This window comes from Vicugna pacos, unplaced genomic scaffold (genome assembly GCF_048564905.1).
Source record: "Vicugna pacos unplaced genomic scaffold, VicPac4 scaffold_19, whole genome shotgun sequence".
Taxonomy (NCBI): domain Eukaryota; kingdom Metazoa; phylum Chordata; class Mammalia; order Artiodactyla; family Camelidae; genus Vicugna; species Vicugna pacos.
In genome coordinates this window covers 28,517,061-28,537,117 of record NW_027328740.1, presented here as the reverse complement: position 1 = coordinate 28,537,117, position 20,057 = coordinate 28,517,061, and the positions used below count along the sequence as shown (strand labels likewise).

General features: G+C 43.8%; 1 long non-coding RNA gene across 2 annotated transcripts; it reads left to right on the top strand.

Moving 5' to 3' along the window:
• Positions 1–325: 325 nt before the first annotated feature.
• LOC140693116 (uncharacterized) lies at positions 326–18,326 on the top strand. 2 transcript variants are annotated; one of them, XR_012068787.1, is made up of 6 exons: positions 326–581; positions 1,100–1,288; positions 3,643–3,767; positions 5,013–5,140; positions 8,708–8,819; positions 10,439–10,629. It is a non-coding gene; the product is annotated as an uncharacterized lncRNA (long non-coding RNA). The 2 variants fall into 2 exon arrangements; XR_012068788.1 differs by lacking the exons at positions 8,708–8,819; positions 10,439–10,629 and adding an exon at positions 18,059–18,326.
• Positions 18,327–20,057: the final 1,731 nt, after the last annotated feature.

The following is a 20,057-nucleotide window of genomic DNA, read 5'->3' as shown; positions in this document are numbered from 1 at the left end:
ATCTTTTATTTTGGTGTTCTTTATAGCAATGCAGAGTCTCCCTAGAAGAGATTCAGACTTAACAGCTTTGTGTCAGACTTTGGAAGACCGCTGGTGCCCAAGGTGTTCTCTGGCAGGACAATGATGAATCTAGGTCCCTCTTTCCCTGCTACATCAATGAAGTGGACCACTTGGACAAGGCCAAAGCTGGTATCTCAACCATTGCCCTTGACAGTGATATTCGGCTCCAGGAAGCCTTCAGATGCAGCAGGTGGCCAGAGGAGGAGCTGAACAGGCTCATGAAATGTGACATCCCCAACTTCATCAATACAGACCAGAACTCTTCCGTTGGGGAAGATGATCTCCTGATTTTGGAACCACCGATTGTTCTAGAAAATAAGCCATTTGCTCAGACCTCACACAAAGACTTGAATTGAGAAACGTGCTTTGTCAAGTGTCTTTCTGAAGATGTGAAGTCTGTCTTTGTATGGCAGGAATTGCCCTTTCACAAAATTGTATGTGTTTGTGTCTGAGAGAGGGAAGTGGAGACAGACAGAAAGACAGAGACAGAAGAGAGCCCCCTCAGAAGAGAGCTAGTTAAGGTGAGTTTTTGTGCCTTTAAAAAAAAATTTGGGGTTTTGGGGGGAACAAAGTATTTACACTGTTTCATTCTCCTACTTGGAAACCTGGCCCCATCCTCAGTGTCAGTGGCCTTGAATGGGGTTGGCACGGTGCGTTTCATCTGGCACTGTCACTACCACGCTCTGCCTTTAGCATGTTGCTTTGCCTGTCAGGGCTGCCACCCTTTTAACCTTAAGGCTAGGAGTCTGGGGTAGATGATCCATCTCAGCTCTGCTGTTTTGAAAATTCCTGATGGCAGCATAAACCAGGCCCTACCTCCTGTCTCTTGCTGGGGCACCCCTCAGGTCTGTGCCTTCTACTCAACCCTTTACTGAGCCCAGTTTTATCAGGAGCCCAAGTGCCTACCGGGATGGAAGGGGACTTGTCTCTCGTGGTCACGGTGGCCGACATTTCCATTGGTTGTGCTGAAACAGCTCTTCTGAGATCCCCTGGCCACCCTTGCTCAAACCTGAGGACAACACTTTCGTTTCTTTCCTAGGAGGAGGATCAATGCATGGTGCACTTTATGACAATCCTGTCCCCAGGAATGCACGGAAGTTTTTCAGCTGAGTGAGGGGAGGTGCCTCTGTGTCCCTGTGTCCCTGTATATCTGTCTGCTCACACTACCCTGCCACCGGCTACTGAGCAAGAAAAGTGCTATTCACCATGCTGTGTGTTTTGCAGATGTGTAGGTGATGGTCGTCTGGCTCGTGTGTGTGGGCTTGGAGCTGGGATGTTGAAGGGTTTATAAATACCTCATCAACATGTATTCAAGGTGGCCTGGTGCCACACAGACTTGATTCATGAAGGCAGCAAGCCTGAACACTGGTTTGGAAACAACTTGGTTTTGATCAGTCACACTGCATGCATGACTCGCTGCTAATCTCTGGGTGGTTTTTTCATTTTAGATTTATTCACCCAGTGTCTTGCTTAAGCTGAAAAATACTTTTATTTCACCAGAATATTCTCTGATTCTTTGTTTTCACACATCCAGTTTTTTAATTCCTTTAAAAATTGTTCTGTGTTTATAATGCCTCCTGATTTCTATCATTTCTAGTTTCCCTGTGGCCTGAGCCATGCACCAGATTTTATGTAGGAACTGTTCCACCAAAAGGAATCCCCTCGCTATAATATCTTTTGAGGAAAGTATTATTCTTTAAGACCCTAACACTAATTCGTAGAACAAAGCATGGAACATTTCTTGTAGTTAATACATGTTCATGCAAAAAGAAACTTGATATTTTCATTGAAGAATGTTGATTTTAATAACTTTTACTAATGTGAATATTATTATTCATAATTTAAGTAACCAAATAAAACCACAGTTATTTATTATTAAGATTAAAAACTATTTACATGGTCTCTCAATTAGAAGACTGAAGTGTATTTAAAAATGGAAAAATACCCATGATGACACCATCTTTTTTATTAACTAAATATCAAGAACTGTGCAGGGTTATGATTTGACCACCTGCAAGCTGTCAAGTTAGCATGAGGTAGTTTGTGGATGCTGCCAGAAGACAGGAGACTCCCCCAGGATCAGAGAATAAGGACTTCCTGCCAGCACAGCAGGCAGCCAGTGGTTCATGTTCATGTTGGTTCCTGAGTTCCTTTCCTATTGCTGTTGTAACAAAGGACCACAGACTCAGTGGTTTAAAGCAATACACATTCATCTTCTCACTGTTCTAGGGTGCAGAAGTGCAAAGTCAATGTCAGTGGACTAAAACCAATGTGTGGCCAAGGCTACGTTCCACACCGAGGCTCTTCGGAGGGATTCATCTTCCTACCTTTCCCAGCTTGCATAGGTGCTCATACTCCTTGGCCCAGGGCCCTGTGTCACTGTGACTTCTGCTGCCACTTCACATCTCTGTCTCTGACCAATCTGCCTCTCTCCTCTAAGGACCTCCGTGATGACGTTTGCTTTCCCACAGTGATCTGCCATCCCAAGGTCCTTGACAGTCACACCTGCAGAGTCCCTTTTGCCATGCACAGTGACATATTCCCAGGTTCTAGGGATCAGACCATGGACATATTGGGGGCCATTATTCTACAAAGTTCTTCCCTTTGGCTCCACTGGTTCTTGTCCATCCCACATGCAAAATGCATCCACCTCATCCCAACACCCTCCAGAGTCTCATTTACTACACCATCAACTCAAAGTCCAACATGTAGTCTAAGTATTATCAGCTCAAAAGCCTAAATATTTTCATCCTCATCGCCTAAGTCAGGCATGAGTGAGACCCTGGGTGTGATCTTCTCTGCTCAAAATCCTGCAATGGCTTCTCATTTCACACAGTGAAGAAGCGAGAGTCCTTATGGTGACCTTACAGGTTTCCTCCCCCTCCCCAAGCTGAGCTCATCTCCGGTTTTCTCCCTGGCTCACTCTGCTCCAGCAACACGGGCCTCCCTGCTGGCCCTTGGGGACATCAGACTTGCACCCACAGGCCTGTTGCCCTGGCCGGTCTCTGTCAAACTCATATGCTGAAGTCCTAACCGCCAGGACTACAGAACATGACCCCATTTGGTAATAGGGTTGTTGCAGAGGTCATTGGTTAAGAAGAGGTCATTAGGGTGGGCCTTAATCCAGTATGACTTGTGTCCTGATAAAAAGGGGCAATGTGGACACAGAGATACGTGTACATGGGAGATGACGTGATGAAATGTGGAGAGAAGACGGTCGTCTCCAAGCCAAGGAGAGAGGCCTGGACCAGCCTCTCCCTCCCAGCCCTCAGGAGGAACCAGCCCTGCTGACACCCTGCCTGCAGACTCCCCGCCCCCAGGGCTGTGAGACAGTGAGCCTCTGTAGTTCCCATCACCCAGTGTGCGGTGCTGTGTCAGAGGAAGCTCAGCAACTAGCGCCCCCTTCTCAAGGTCCTCAGTGAGGCCTGCTCTGGCCATCTCATTTTAAACTGGAGACTGCCTTCCCCTTGTCTCTGCCCCAGAAACCCCCTCTCCCTGATCATATTATTTCTATCACCTTCTAGAATACCATATATTTCACATGACTGTCACGACTGTAGTTTATGTTCTGCTCTTCCTCAGTCCTACAGGGACAAGGATCCTTATTTGTTCACTGACGGACCTCAGGTGGCTTGACCAGTACCCGTGGCACAGCAGTCAATACAAATTGGCCGGATGGAAGGAGGGATCGTTCCTTACATTCACAGGTGAGTGAACGAAGATTCCGGGGGATTGAGTGTTTTGCTCAGGCACAGAGCTGGTAAGTGTCAGGCCAAGGGGGGTTTCAGGTACCTATGAACCTGTGGGAGTCTTGAGTGATTCCCTTTCCATTGATTAGTATTTCTCAGGTGTCTCTTTTTCTGGCTCTAACTTTTGACTTCTTTCTGGTATTCTTCTAAGCTTTCAACCAGTTTTAAGTTTTAATTCTGCTTTGTCTCAGGTAAACAAATGAAATCTGTAAATCTTTTAACTCATTATTTCATCTAAATACAGTGTGATTAGTGATGATGTTGTATTTCTGGCCTCTTGTTTTGTGATTTCTATTTGCTTTGCGCTGCTTTTCTCCTGCCGGTTATATCCCTTGCGGTCATGGTTAAGAGCATGGCGTGTAGAGGCAGCCTATCCGGGCTTGGTTCCCTCCCTTGCTAACCATGTAACCAGGATACGTAATCCCTTTGAGACTCACTTTCTTCATATACAAAAAGTGGTACTATCCACCTCAAAGACTGTGAGCATTAAGTGATAAAATGGATGGAGAACTTAGAATAGTGACCGGCGTATTTTGCATTCTTCATTTTGACTTCTTTATTTTTATTCTCTTTTTAAACAATTACTTTAGAGATTACTGTTGAATTTTAATGAACACCCTAGATATTGAAGATTAAAATGTTACTTAACCCATACGTTGAATTTTATATACCAAATGATATCTGTATTTTGTTTCCATAAGTTCTGTTTAGCTCTATAAAAAAATTGATCTGCTTTCTTTTACATGATGTCCTGATTGTTCATTATGTTACATAAGATTCATTTTATCTTTTAATGATTCAGTCATACTTATTTTATGCTCTCTCTTAGATTGTTTCATAATTTTAGGCTCTGGAATATTAATCATCCTGTGTTTTACGGTGAGCTCTTTCTTCCCTGTGGCATTTATTTTCTTCTGTTTATAGTTGTGTGTCTGTGTGTGTGTAGAGTTGTGGGAGTTTCTCTATAGTGAGTACAATTTTTTTCCTATGATTGTCCCTTACATCCTGGTTTATAAAGTTTCCCTAGAGAACAATTTTGTGTTGCTTATCCTAAGGCTCCAGGTGATATGATCAACGTTGAATTATATTTTTCAGTTTGGGAATTCCGGAATCTTAAGTGGAGTATCAATATGGATTCCACATTCGAATAAAGCAGGGGCGTGGAGATTATATTTTTTTAAGGGAGATTTTGTTTTTCCCTAGAGAACCGGCTGTTTCACCCCTTTCCTGCGTGCACAGGTGGAGAACTTTGAGTCTTCCTTTCAGTGAAGAATCAAGTCGTCCAATACGTCTTATGCAGAGGTTTCTATAAAGGAAGACTTCTACATCTGGTATGGACCCTTTTTCTTAATGGACATTGTATCCCTATTTATGTGCAGATGAAAACCCCTTCCCTCCAGGGTGCTGTGGCATCAGCTCACAAGATTACCATTTTTGCGTTAAGTGTCCTCTTTTTATTGTCACCTGGGAACTTCTCTCTCCATAGTTATCTCTGTGTTACTTTTGTTGTTGTATTTTATCCGGCATTACTGAAAGTTTTACTTAAAAGGGATCCTAATTAGCTCTGTTTACCTGTTTCCAGAGCTGAAAGCTTCAGTTCTAGAGTATCTGTTTGATTTTTCTTAAAAATACATTCCAATATATTTCTCTGGTGAAAGTGTTGACCCTGTTATCTGTTCTCCCATCATTTCCTTATTTTCTTGATTATATTAAAAGGGTTTTATAGCCTTTATTGGTAACTCTGATGCCTACATCACCTGGGGGTTTGCATCCTTTGTCTAATATTTCTTATTCTCATTTTATCCATCATATAGTCTTGACATGTTGCATGTCTAGAAATTCTTTATTACATGGCAGACACTGCAAATGAAAAATCCATATCTTATCTTCCTTAAGAGGTTTTCTACCTTCCCGTTAGGCAGACAGGGTGAGAGACTGATCATCTCACTCCAATAAGGCCCTGAGTTGCGTCGACAAAAGTGCCTTTTTTCTTAACACAGCTTTGAGGTATACTTGGCAAAATAATTTTCACAGATTTAAAGTGTACAACTTAATGCGTTTTGACATAAGTATATCCCCAAGGAACCATGACCACATTCAAGACAGTGAACATACCCATCACCCACAAAACTCTTCTCCTGCATTTTGTTGTCCCTCCCTCCCTCCCCGTCTATTCCCCTGGAAACCATTGATCTGCTTTCTATCACAACATACTGGTTTGCATTCTCAAGATCGTTGTATGAATGGATTCATGCAGTATCTACTCTATGTTGTCTAACTTCTTTCATTCAGTGTAATTATTTTGAGAGTCATCTGTGTTGCTGTATTAATAGCTTATTTTTCTCATAGCAGAGTATTGCTTAATGCTGAGTTTTTCCTGAATAGTTTATTGCGAACAGTGTTTGGTTAGACCATCCTTTGTTTCTCCATTTACTTCTTGATGGATGCGTGGGTTATTTCCAACTTGAGCTATTATAAATAATATTGCAGTGAATATTTGGTTACAAGTCTTTTTATGGACATACACTTTTATTTTCTAAAGCATCAGATGAGAAATATCTGGGTTATATGGTAGATAGGTGTTTACCTTTTTTAAAGAAACTGTTAAACAGTTTTCCAAAATGGTTGCGCTATTGTAAATTCCTCGTGGTATGTATCAGTTCTGGTTGCTCTACTTCCTTGCCAGCACTTTGTAAGGTCGATCTTTCTAATCGTATACATTCTAGTATATATGTGAACTAGTATCTCACTGTGATTTTTAAAAGCATTTCTATAATGACTAATGGCATCTTTAATCAGCATCTTTTCATATGCTTATTATCCATATAGATATCTTTATTGAAGTGTGTTTTCTGGCCTCATTCATTCATTCAGGTGTTTGCATTATTATTGTGTTTTGAAATGTTTTTATTCTGGATCAGACACAAAGAGAGACCTTTACCAGACATATGATCTGCAAATAGGTTCTGTCTATAGCTTGTCTTTTCATTTGCTTAGCAGTGTTTAGAAGAGCTTTGAAGAGTCTTCATTTCTGTAAAGTTCACTCTATCAGTTACTTTTTAAAATAGATGATACTTTTGGTGTCATAGCAAAGAAATATTTGCCAAACCCAAGGCCATAAAGCTTAAGCCTATGCTTTTTCTACTAGCTGTTTTATAGTTTTAGATTTCTTATTAAAATCTATGATCCACTTTGAGTTAATTTTTGTATATTTTGTGAGGTGTGGATCAAAGTTCATTTTTTTTTTGCGTATCACTGTCTAATAATTCCAGCACTACTTGTTGAAAAGATCCTTTTCTCCACTGCATCCTTTTTGAGAATCAATTGTCTATATAAGTGTTTGTTTAGTTCTGAACTTTCTATTCTGTTCCATTATTCTATTTTCCTGTTTTACACCAACAGCATACATTCTGATTACTGTAGCTTTATAAAAAAAGTCTGAAAATTAGATAGTGTAAGTCTTCCAACTTTGTTTTTCTTGTTCAAAGTTGTTTTGGATATTTGGGATCCTTTGCATTTTTATATGAATTTTACAATCAGTTTCTAATTTCCTTACATCCTGTTCTACCAAAATTCCACCCATGTCTTTGGCCATCTCCAAAGCCGCATTTTCAGAAGTCTCTCTAGTTCCCAGGTGAAAGGAATTTGTCTTTTTTCTGGCTCCATTCACATTTCATATTATTTGATTACATTTATTCATATTTGGCTGTATGTACTTGTCTGATCTTTCCAGCCATATGGTAAATCTCTCAAAATTAGGAATCTTGACTTGGTTCCCTATATTTGCTGAGAAAACTAATTCTATGCTTTGCAGCAGTGAGCCCTGCAGTAAGAGGTATCTGCAGCACACATCTAGCTCATTGCTTGCATATTGTCAAGAAATCCTGCAGATTTAGAATTGTTTATTGATTATTGTCTCCAAGACGTCTCAGTCTTTTTTATTTCTATTGTTACTGCTGCAGTTTCAAAGAGCAATGGCTACTTATTTTCCAAATATCAAAACATACTGTAATTGAGTTGTGATGTAAATTATGTGCTGCTGTGTCTTAAAAACCTCCTTAGTGTTCACAGGCTCCTTCACTCATGGAAATTTTGGGAGAATGACATATCCTTAGAGATAGCACTGCTGACTTTGGCGACCTGAGCAGCAGTATCTGAACTCACTCCTGCTGTTTTTCTAGTGTCCCATCTAGCCCTCCTCCAGCCCTCCATGGGGGGACATGCAGTTCTGCCCTTGAAAAGCCTGTTGCTTCTCAAGAAGACTTCCCTATGAAACATAATCATGTCCTTCTTGTGGGGACATTCAGTCCAGAGATTTGGCGGCAGGGAAAAATGTTTAGTCTGCTTTTGGTAGAGCCTAAACTCTTCCATAATTATTAGAAGCAAATCCAATGAGGAAACTGTGTTGGCATCTAACAAATCAGCATAAATGTCTGATGAGGCAGATCAGCTTCCCCATCCCACTCAGGCGTCATGTTGATGTGACACACAACTTGGCTAAAATTTTCTCCTCTGTGCAACGTAAGTTTCAAGACATTATGAATGGCTTTTTGTTTTTCTTCCTTGGTCTTTCCACATTCACTGTGTCTGGTGAGATTATATGAATCCTGCTTATTTTCAGCCCAGCAATTACCCCTTTTAAAGGATCACGTGTTTAAAAGGCTAGTGGACAATTTGTTAGAAGATAGAATTCCTTAGATTTTGGTCCTGGAGTTGAATCTTGGTTAGGGGTGAATGAAAATTCCCATTAAAATTTTAAATTCAGTGTTACAAAGTTTTAAAAATAGTTAAATATTAGTCAATTTCATTAAACACTTTAGCAGTTATTTACTTTTAAGCCTGTTTCTGGGGCAATTTTTTTAATGATTCCCTCTCTTTATTGATTCCCTCTTTATCAGAATCCTTGAGAGGCCCTTGTCATCACTGTCAGTATCATCATCATCATCATCATGGAACTGATTCCTCTGGACGATTCTAGGAAAATAAAGAGATCGGTGGAGTTATTTGTAGGTCAGTGTGTGAATATACAATAAGAACAGTTATCAGACATTAGATGCAAGAAATCCACTTTATTTAGAGAAGAATTTGGTCATGAAATCCTAATGTGGTGAATGAAGGTAGCAGTGGGAACAGAATAGTCAGTGGAAAGGAGGGAGTGAGCGAAGTGGGGAGCATAGATCCTTGGTTAGCCGATCATCAAATTGGTGAGAATGAGGGGAGTGTGTTGGCAGAATCATGTCCCTCCCCCGCCACAGGTTAGCCAACTGTGACATGTTTCTGTACATGGTAAAAGGGATGACAGATTATATTAGGAGAAAAATCTTAGAGGATTTCTGTCTTCTAAATTGTCTATTAGCCTTTTAAACCCGTGATACATTATTAAAGATTAGTGGAGGGCCACAAATAAAAAGGATTCATATAATCTCACCACACATACTGAATGTAGAAATACTAAGAAAGAAAAACAAAAAGTCATTCATAAGTGCCTTGAACCTTAAATTGCTCATGAGAGGAAATGTCACACAAGGTGAATGTCACAGCCACATACATAATGCCTGAATGGGAGGGGAGAAGGGGATCCTGAGATGAGACAATAGGGTGAGTAGCCTGGATTGTCCAGGTGGGCCCAATGTAATCACAGGGGTCCTTAAAATGGAGGACATAGCCCAGCTGAATTTAAACTCAGAGGGAGGTGTAGCCATGGAGCAGTGTTCAGAAAGGCTGCTGGCCATGAAATTGGAGGAAGTCGTGGGGCACAAGCTAAGGAAGTTGGGTAACCTCTGGAAGCTAGAAAAAAAACCAAAAACAAGGAAACATTCTCTTCTAGATCCTCTAGAAGGAAGGAACCCTGCTGTTAAGTTGAATTTAGCTCAATGAGAACTGTGTTGGATCTCTGACCTCCACAGCCATAAGGCGATAAATCTGTGCTGGTTTAAGTTGTTAAGCTTATGGAAATTTGTTACAGTGGTAATAGAAAAATAACATAGTGGGCGGTAGTGCAAGGGATTAAAGGTCTAGGCTGGGGTGTGGAGAGGATTCTGACATTTATACTGAAAAACAACCAGGTGCAGTGGGAAGGTGTCTTAAGGAAGACCTACCTGGCAGGGCTGTTAAGATGACTGTTTGGAGTGAGGAGAGCATTGGATTAGAGGAATCAATTAAATCTCTACCAGAAAAATAAGGAATAAAATAACAGGGCTTCAGTGTTAGTGGATGCAGGAATGGAAATGTGCAGAGGGATATAAACATTACTTTGATATTAGCTACAGGTTTGATGACTGCATGTTGGGGAGAGTTAGCCGATGTGTGGGCTGAATGCATCCCCTCAAAATCCATATGTCAAAACCCCATCTCCCAGGGTGATGGTATGGGAGGCGGGGCCTTTGGGAGGTGATTACTAGGATAAAGTGAAATCATGAGAGTAGAGCCCTCATGAATGGGATTAGTGCCGTTATAAAGGGTCCCAGATTGCTTGCTTCTCTCTGCTCTCTGGCCCATGAAGATAGAGGGAAGACAGCCATCTTCGAGCCATGAAGGCTATTCTCTCCCAGATACATTGACCTCAGCCTCCAAAACTTAAGGAACATGCTGGTTGTTTAAGCCACCCGACCCACGGTAATTTGTTACAGCATCCCAGACTGACGAAGACAGGGGAGAATGCCTCTGAGTTTGGCACTGATTGCCTGGAGAATGCTGAAACCCAGGGAAGTGGGCAGCACAGACGTTTACCCATTTAATCCTGGCAACGCGGTACGAGATAGAGTCTACATATTTCTCGCTATTTAAAAGGGAAGGAAAAAGAGGCACAAATAACAACAACAACAACAACAACAACAATAATTTTTCCAAGATTCACACAGAACCCCCTGGAGGCAGAGTGAGAATTTATACTCAGGCAGGCTGACCCCAGAGCCCCTGCTCATAACTACTAAGTCAGATCACATTGCTTATGTGGATCAATTTTTTTCAAGTGTGATATGAGGGTACTGTGTCCAGTAACTTATAATTTCAAAATACCTCACTGTAAGGGAAACATTAGTCGCAGGCTTTGCAAACCACAGAAAGCTAGACATACAAAAATAACTCGTTAGGGCAAGATAACCAATAATGTTTTTAAATATTATACTTGCTGAACTTTTGCAATAAAATGTGTATTTATAATTCTGTCTGGCTACAGAATAACTTCATAATCCTGAATGTGGCTGGTGGCTCCCATGGTGGGCAGCACGGGCCTAGAGAATTTAAGTAGCTTGTGCAGCCTCGCCCAGGAAGCTTGTGGTGGGATCAGAGCTATAGGCTGGGACTTTTCCTTCCTATCCAACAAGTCCCTTATGGAGGCTTAGAAGCTTCTCCTTTGGTGCTCAGCTGTCTATCCGTACATATGACATCTTGTCAGGTGTCCCAGCCTGCTCCTGAACATCAGCCAGAACCCACTTCTGCTCTTTTCTGGCCAGGTAATACATTCTAGCAACTTCCATTGACTTCTTGGCATCAGTTCTTACCTGGAAGGGTAGTGGCTAGAGATGTAAATGTGTCCACATGGCAGGGTTTTCATACATATAGCAGGAGTTGTCAAGAGAAGAAAACGTCAGGAAGACGAGTGGAAGCAGGTCATTTAAAATACCAAATGGGTACTTTCAATGTATGTTTGTCTTTCCAAGTCCATACTTGTTCTGCTTGTGCATTACAGGCCAGTAAATCGGGAGAGCAGGTTTTGCGGCAAGAAATAGCAACTATAATTTGGAAAGCCAGATGAGAAGATGGAAGTCAAATGTCCTGGAAAACCATCTCCCAAAGTCAGAATTCAGGATCTTTTTATATTAAAAAGGGGAAGCAGGAATGCTTGGTTGTTGCAAACTTCGTTTATGAATTCTTTGTTGTTAGAATCTTTTGTTCTTGCAGCTCTTCACCTGGGTCAGATCCGTGTAAACCTCCAACAAACAAATGTTATTTCTATTTTGTAACTTGTTATCTTTATACGAATGGAAAAGTGTTAATTTCCTTTAAAGTCAGAGCCTTGAGGATAGGGTCTCCTGTATATTTCAGGCTTTAGGCAACATTGTTTTACAAAAGGTGCAGAACGAACAAGACTAAACCTAGGAAAAAGGGCACAGGTTTAAAGTCAAACAAGTGAAAGAAGTTTTCCCTCATCCTCTGTTCTTTCAGCCCTCCCTGGAGATGCCACTGTTTACTATCCTTTTTGTGCTTTTCCAGATATGCTTTGCATAGTCCCACCTATGTATGCAAATTCCTTTAAACGTTTACTTATTTTTAACTTATAGGGGTTTAAATCCTCAAGTGCCTTCTGCCCGGGTAATAGAAAAGAACAAATCTGACTCCATACTAGAACTTTTCCTTTGACTTTAACCCTGTACTCTGTCTCCTAGGCTTCATCTTGCTTGTGAAACAATGTTGCCTAGAGCCTGAAATATACAGGAGAGCCTATTCTGAAGGCTCTGACCTTTAAGTATATTTAACACTTTTTCATTCATAAAAAGATAACAAGTTGCAGAATAGAAAATAACGTTTGTTTTGCTGGAGGTTTACAGAGATTTGACTCAGGCGGATAGCTGCAAGAACAAAGGATTTTAACAAAAAAGAATTCCTACACCAAGAATTTGCTACAACCAAGCACGTAGGAAAGGAGCCTGAATTCTGACTTGGGGAGATGGTTTTCCAGGACATTACTTTGCCATCAAGGTCTAGAGAAACTTGGTGTTCCATGCCCCAACACCTGGTCTCCCAACTTACTGGCCTGTCCTGCACTGAGGAGAATGAATTTGGACTCAGTAACACTCCTATCTACCCAGCAAGCTGGGCACTGGAAATGAGGACAGCTCTCCCACATCCAGGGACCTACTGTGAGCCCTTGATGGTTCCCCTAGGGTGGGGTGTGGTTTAATCAGGCGGGATGGGGACTATGCACCAACACTCAGGCAGTATGCTCCCTCTGGGGCTCTGATTTTATACCTCCCGCTCCCCACCAGCTCAAAACCTGGGATAGTGGAGCTAAGGCAGAGATCTTGCCTGCCTGTTTCCCAGCGTGTAAAAGGGGAATATGTACTCTTCCCAAGGTAGTTCTGAGCGACAACACCCTCGGGTGCTTGGTTCCCAGAGCAACAGGAAACACTTTTCCGCGTGGGGGCAACGGACGTGATCCCATAGGGGTTCTGCAGAGGCCTCGACTGAAGGGCTGGACCAGGGAGATAAAATTTGAGCTGCGGGCCTTGAAGTGTTAGAGAAGGGTGCAGAGGCAGGACTGCTGCCTGTTTTGGGGTGCCGCCGGAGGTAAAGCTTATTCTCTCCATCTCTGCTACTCCCCTCCCCTCTCCAGATCCCTCCGTTCTCTCTGCACCTCCTGCCCATCTATCTCCCTCCACTTTTCCCCTCCTCCCTTCCCCCTCCCATTTTCTCCCTCCCTCACTTCCCCAGCTTCTCTCGCAGAAACCAGAGGGTCGCTGGCACGACTGTGCATGCGTAGTCGGTGCCAGCTGGACCGCGGGTTGGAAGCTCCAGCTCAGAGCCGGGGATCGGCCCCAAAGGCTCCTCAGTTCTGTGGCCCGTTAGGCCTTTGGCTTCTGCCCGGGGCCGGGACCTCCGGCTGTGGAAGTGCAAGGTAGGGGCTCCCGGGAAATGTTCAGTCTGCTGGGGGAGGGTGGTCCGCGTGTCAGAGCCCGCGAGGGCGCGAATCAACGTGTGTTCAGCTGAATTGCTCGGGCCAGGCCCCTCTGCCCCAGCGCCTCGGTCACACCTGTCCAGGGCCAGGTGTGCACCTGCCGCCTCTCGCCCCAGCCGGGCTCCCCTCATTCCGCGGCTGGCGTCCCCTTCCCCTCTTCCGCCTGCGAGAACTCTCCTCCCGGGCTTCCTCTCCTCGGCCGCCGACCCGTCCCCACACCTGTGCGGGCTGTGTCCCGCGCGGGCGGGGTCTGCGGACCCGGACGGGGGCGGGCGGCTGGGGCTGGCCTCCGAGCCGGGCTGCCGGACGCGTCCCCCACCCAGCTCTCCCTGCCCCACGACCCCGGGGCTGCCCTCCTCTCCCTTTCCCGCTCCCTGCGGACAAGGTCAGTGGCGTGGGCGCTGCTCCCTGGGCTGAGAGCCTCAGGTTGTAAATACCAGCCTCTCCTGGTGGAGTTGGCAAAAGGGAGCGTCAGTGCTAAGGGAGCTTCCGTCTCCTCCCTCAGTGTTTCTGCCCCAGGTAATTTCCTTGAACAATTTCAGGTGTTATGATGGCGGTGCTTGATGATGTCACGTGTTTTTATAGTGCGAGGGATTATAGTGGTGAAAGCAGGGCTTGGCTCAGCTAAAAATGAGCTGAAGGCATGAGGCTGTGACATCCTCCAGGCTTCCCTCTCCAAGGGTGAAACGTGTGACCGTAGATTTTAGAAAGATAGTTACAGTCCCTAACTAGTCCAGCCCAGCTAGTGTGTGTTAACAGGAACAGCACCACCAGAGGCGTTGGAGTCCCAGGGACATTGCAGTCCTAAAGAGCTCCTGGCACAGTTTGGTTTGTTTTGGCTTTTTGTTTTTCTTAAATTGTGCAGCAGACTAGTTGTATAGAGGGGAAAATAATTGTCAAGAAATATTTTTTTTCATATAACAGCTTTATTGTGATTTTGTTCACACACCATGAAGTCCATCCATTTAAATGGTACAATTCAGCAGCTTTTAGCATATTCACAGTGCTGCAACCATTATTATTCCAGAACGTTTTTTATCACTTCAGAAAGAACAGTGGAAATCAATGACCTATCCACCCTTCCCCAGTGGTGTTTCTAAAGAAGTTTCTTGGCTGTTCCTGACCATAAATTAACTCGTTACATTCCATGAAAAATCTGGTAGGAATTCTAATAAGAATTACATTGAATCTGTCTATAAAAACAGGAATAATTAATGTCTTTATGGCATAAACTTCTTCTACCGATGAATATATCTGAGACCCTAAATTTTCATCTGTCCAGAGCCTGGCCCATGGGAAGTCCTCACAAATTGTTGGGCTTGTGAATGATGAGATTCTATACATTCTTAGTTGCAACTGTAGCTTTTCACAGAAGAGAAAAGTAACCTCAGTGAAGCCAAGTGACACTCTGATGGTCAGAAAGGGTGACAGTCAGTGCTGGAGTGATCCAGTGGACTTGGTGTTTGCCACCAGAATTCTCCACCACCTACAGCTAAGGGGATTACAGTGTTCTTTTATTTTTTTAATGACTTGCTTTTATTTTTCTAATTATTTTTTATTGAAGTGTAGTTAACTTACAATGTTAGTTTCAGGTGTACAGGAGAGATTCAGTTATAAACAGATGCATATGTATATACATAAGTTTTAGATTGTTTTTAGTACAACTCATTACAAGAACTTGAATATAGTTCCCTGTGCTATATAGCAGGTCCTTGTCATTTATTTTATATTTATTAATGTGTATCTGTTAATCCCCCCTTTCCTGCCTGCTAAACACAGTTTGTTTCTATGTCCATGAGTCCATTTCTATCAGCATCGTTTTTCCTAGTTAATATATGCTGCTTGGCGGCTTTCAGTTTCAGTAATTCCATCTTATCTGTGGGCGTTTTACTTCTGGTGGGCCTGTATGTGGTTTTCACACGTGGTAACAGAGATCTGTATTTGGGAGAACTCCAGGCCTCGTGTAGTCCCTGGTACAGAGCACCCACTGAGCTGATGCTTGAACTGGGAAAAAAACACAGTAAATGTTAGAATTTCCACTATGATTGAGACTTCCAGGGTTCTATAACCTCTTTAGCCCACCTAAATTTTGGCTGCACCCAATACTGGATAATTTGGTGGAACTTCATGGTATGGTGGTGTAGAGACAGGGCCTTGTATGCTTCTTCTCTTTCCTTTTTTTAACACTCATTCTCCTGGGCCTCCCAGATCTTCCCACAGTGGTGCCCAGGGCTGGCTTGGTGCTGCACTCAGGCAATATTTGTTAATAAGGCCCTTTCCTCATCTCTTCTCAGCGTCCGTTTCCTTCTCTGCACAATGAGACCGTAGACTAGGTAAGTGCTTTTCAGTTTCTTTTAAAGCCATGTTTCCTTTGAGAAACAGAAAATGCAAATCTCTCCTCCCATCCCAACTGTTCAGATTTTGATACGTCCTCCAAGGAGTGACAAAGTTCTTTGTGGAAAACTGATGTGATTGTGATTCCAGGTGGCACAGAAAAGACTCTTCAGAGATTTATTGCAGGGAAAGGGCAGGAAAGGGGCTGTATGTCACACTTTCTAGTGTGAGCAGTGGAGAAGGGGATTGGGTTTAAATACAGTGTCTGATGTGGCCTCTTTCTAATCTTACACAATGTGATAAACTTCTCTCCCTCAGTTTATTCATGTGTTAAGTTGGGGTGATAGTATTTTAGGGTTTTTGTGAAACATTATACACATAATCCATTTGTGTCTCTTTAGAAACAAGAGCTGCTAGGGCGTCAGTGATTTCTTTGAAAAAAAAAATCTTGTCCATAGCACTCTGTCTGTGTGTATTTTGAAGTTCCTGGAGGGTGAGTGTTGAAACTAAAGTCCATCGTCGGACAGGTGGCCCTTGGTTCTCTGTGCCCCAGATTGCCCCCTCCTCCCCAGTCCTCTTCCTCTCATTCCAGGATGAAGTTCCCTTGTAGATTTACACAGAGGTCTTGTGGAAATGGCTTTTCATTTTATTGTTTCACAAAGGAGGGCTGCCATCATGATCTCTGTGGTCAGGTTTTGGTGAACTGAAGGCTATGCAATTGGGGGTTTCTATTTAATAAAAAGAAAAATAAATTACAAATACAAACTTAGACCTAGGTTTGTGAGAAGGGCTCTTGGAAGTGGGGACCACTAGATTTGTTAGCTTCAGTTGCAGTGGCCTCTGGCCACGAGGACCCATCCTCGTGCTCTGAATTTGGAGGGACCAGTGGATTCAGTGGGAAATTTAACTGAGTGTATCTCATGGTCTAGGGATTGTTCTATTTGTGCTGTGTGTTCCTTATTTGAGACAGTGAGCTCATTTAACCTCAATATCCTCTTTAAAATATTAGACTTTTAATTTTGTGATGTAATGTAGATTCCCATGTAGTTGTAAGAGATAATATGGAGAGGGCCTATGAACTCTTTGCCCAGTTTTCCTTAATGGTTCGATCTTGCAAAATTCGGGTACAATTCATTACTGACTCACTAACCCTTTGAAGTTTGTGTTATTGCCTTCATTTCTATTCACGATTAAACTGGGACTTAGAGAAGCACACAGGCCTGCCCAGGTCACCCACATGGTTAGTGCAGAGTTGGGTGAACTTGGGCTTGGGATTTCTAGGCAGTACCACTATGATGGTCTATAGCAGGGAGCACCATTCACTTTGCTTCTTTATTCATTCATTCAACAAACATTTATTGAGTAACCTCTGTGGGTCAGATGCTTTCATAGGGTTATCTGATTCCTCAGCAGTAATGAGAATCAGGTTAAGTTTTCTTTTTTTTAAAGAAAGTGAGAAGATATAACCCCCACCAAAGGTAATATAGCTCATAAAGGAGCGATAGTAAATTTCTACAGTCTCCCCTTTTTATGCAGGTGGTACCCTAGGCATTTTAATTTGCAAACTTGCGTAATCCAGATATATTCTTGTAAGGCAAGGATTTTTTTTTAATTGAAGTATAGTCAAGTTTACAATGTTGTGTCAATTGCAAGATGTTTTTTGAAATTTGAATTAAAAATATTTTTTGAGGAGGGTAAGTATGATTGTTTATTAGTTTCATTTTTGAAAATGAGGTACTGGGGTTTGAACCCAGGACCTCGTACATGGTAAGCACGTGCTCTACCACTGAACTGTACCCTCCTCCCCAAGGCAAGTTTTCTTACCCATTATTCTGCAGCTTAGGAGTTCAAACAAATTGGAATTGAAATCCTGATGTTTAGATCCCACTGTGGTTCTTTTCTCTATATTCTACTTAAAGGGGTTTGGAAAGCTGTTCCTTTGTTCATTTCTTTATCCAGCAGTTTTGAGCACTGACTTTGCATCAGGGTCTGGCTAGGTACTTGGAAACAGAAAACAAGAAATGACACTGCTGTGCAGGCGCAGCAAGCCTAGACCAAAAGCTGGGTAATGTGATCCGAGCTACAATAGCCATGTGCAGACGCTGAGGACAAACTGTACCCCCGGCTTTGCTTGGGCTTCCCTTGCCTTCTGGCTGGTACACACGAGGTCACTGCAACCCAGAGGGGCGCACAGCCCACAGAAGAGTATGTATATCGATCTCTTCTCACCTCTCTGCAGGGACTGCAACATGAGCATCCCTGACTACGTGCAGTGCGCTGAGAACGAACAGATTCTCCCCGTGATGGTAAAAGCCGTTGGGATCATCTCAGAGGAAAATTTTTTTGCATCTATAAGCGAATCTCCTTGGTGAGCCAGATCAGCCCGTGCGGCTCCCAGTGGGCACTCTGTATCCACTATAGGCACCACTATGCGCCCGAGAATGAGTGGAGAAACTTCCAGACACATTGCAAGGTCGTGGGCCTTGTCACCATTACCGACTGCCTCTCGGCCAAGGCCTTCGAGAAGCTCCACGTGCAGAGGAGCTGTATGGCACCTCGTTAATGACTCTCAGCTCTTTGTCTTTGTGCTGTATGGGGAGGTGGCCGAGCAGACGTGCACCGACGTGGCCTTCAATCTACGAGGCCTGCAGGCTGGTGGAGAAGAGGATCGAGGACTTCACTGAGTCACTCTTCATCATTCTGAAGTCCAAGTGGCTGGATAGGGCCCCCAACAAGTCTGGAGACAAGATCCCCCTCCTCTGCACCTTGTTGGAGAAGGAGGACTTCATGGGACTGGACACAGAGAGCAGGTAAGCCTACCTGTAGGACCGGCCGCCCTGGCTGTGTGCCGGATTGCTTCCCTACATCCAGGAAGGGATCAGCAAGGAAGAAGGCTGTCTTGTAGCCAAGGGTGGAGGAAGGTGCAGCCCGCCGATTTACAGACATTTCAAAGTGAATCCACCTTTGTTTCAGAGAGATCCTTTTAGGGTTAGTGTGGACACTTCCTCCCGTTTTTCAGCCAGGACCACTGTGGGACCCCTGGAGTTTCTGTCCAATAGAGTAGCAACAGCCACTGATGCTAGGAGCGCTGAGGAGGAGGCTGGTCTGAGCTGACATGTGCTGTAGGTCAAATGCACGTCAGACGCTGAGGCTTGTCTAGAAAAAGGAATGTATTCTATCTTGTTACTTTCTATATTGATTACATGTCAAAATAATAGTATTTTACATACAGTAGAATAAGTAAGATCTGTTCTTAAAATCAGTTTCTAATATTTGTTTTTTTGTTTGTTTGTTTAATTTTTAAATGTGGCAACTGGGAAGCTTTCTTTACATGGCTCTCATCTCATTTCTGTTGGGCAGCCTGTCCTGGGACAGTCTCATCCCTTTGCTTATAGATGAGATGCTGAATCCCGAGACGCAGAACGAGGCGCTGGTTGAGCTGCAGCTGGAGCCAGTGTCTGCTGCCTCCCAGGCCCAGCACCTGCAAGGCTCAGGCCCTCTCTCCTTGCCCGACAGCCACCATGCCAGGTTAGGACATCAGAAACACCGCCAGGGACTTCCGAATGAACTCCTTATGCAGGGAAAGTTGTGTCACGGAGTATAGGACAGAGCAGGGAAAGGTTCCTGCTCACTTTGCCCCTGTGATTAGGTCAAAGGCCTCACTTTGCCTCGGAAGTGCAGACGAGCTCTTCTGGGCAGCCTACCCCCTCACCCTCTGCTCTGTTTCCCATGTGTCTATCGTGTTGTCCCTCGGGCAGTAAAGGTTGAGATGCCTTTGCCGAGAGGTGGTTCCACTTTGCTGGGGAGAGTGAGGGAAGTTGTATCCCCCCGGCCTACGGCCTCGGGCTTTGAGTTTGGGGAGCGCTCATGGCGGTCCCAAAGGTGACGGTCGGAGAACCTGGCACGTACTGCTGGGCCCGCTGTGGAGGCGGTGCTCTGTGATTCTTGATCATACCTAAGATCAGATCCTACTTTCTGGTTGTTGGTCAGTTGGAGGAGAAGATTCCAGAGAATTGATAAAAAGAATGTCCAGACCAGCCCTGTGTGTGAGAGGCACAGGGGACCCGAGTCCCACCTGCGTGTGGTGTCTGGCGAACTCTGGATGAATTTTCAGTTCCTCCCCGGACATGCCTCTGTGGCTTAAGGAAGTGGCAAGGCATGTCGTGGCCATGATCTGTACTTGTCCTCACAGGGCCCTGTGATCTACATGTCTGCACTCCCCTTCTGCTCCTTGGAGA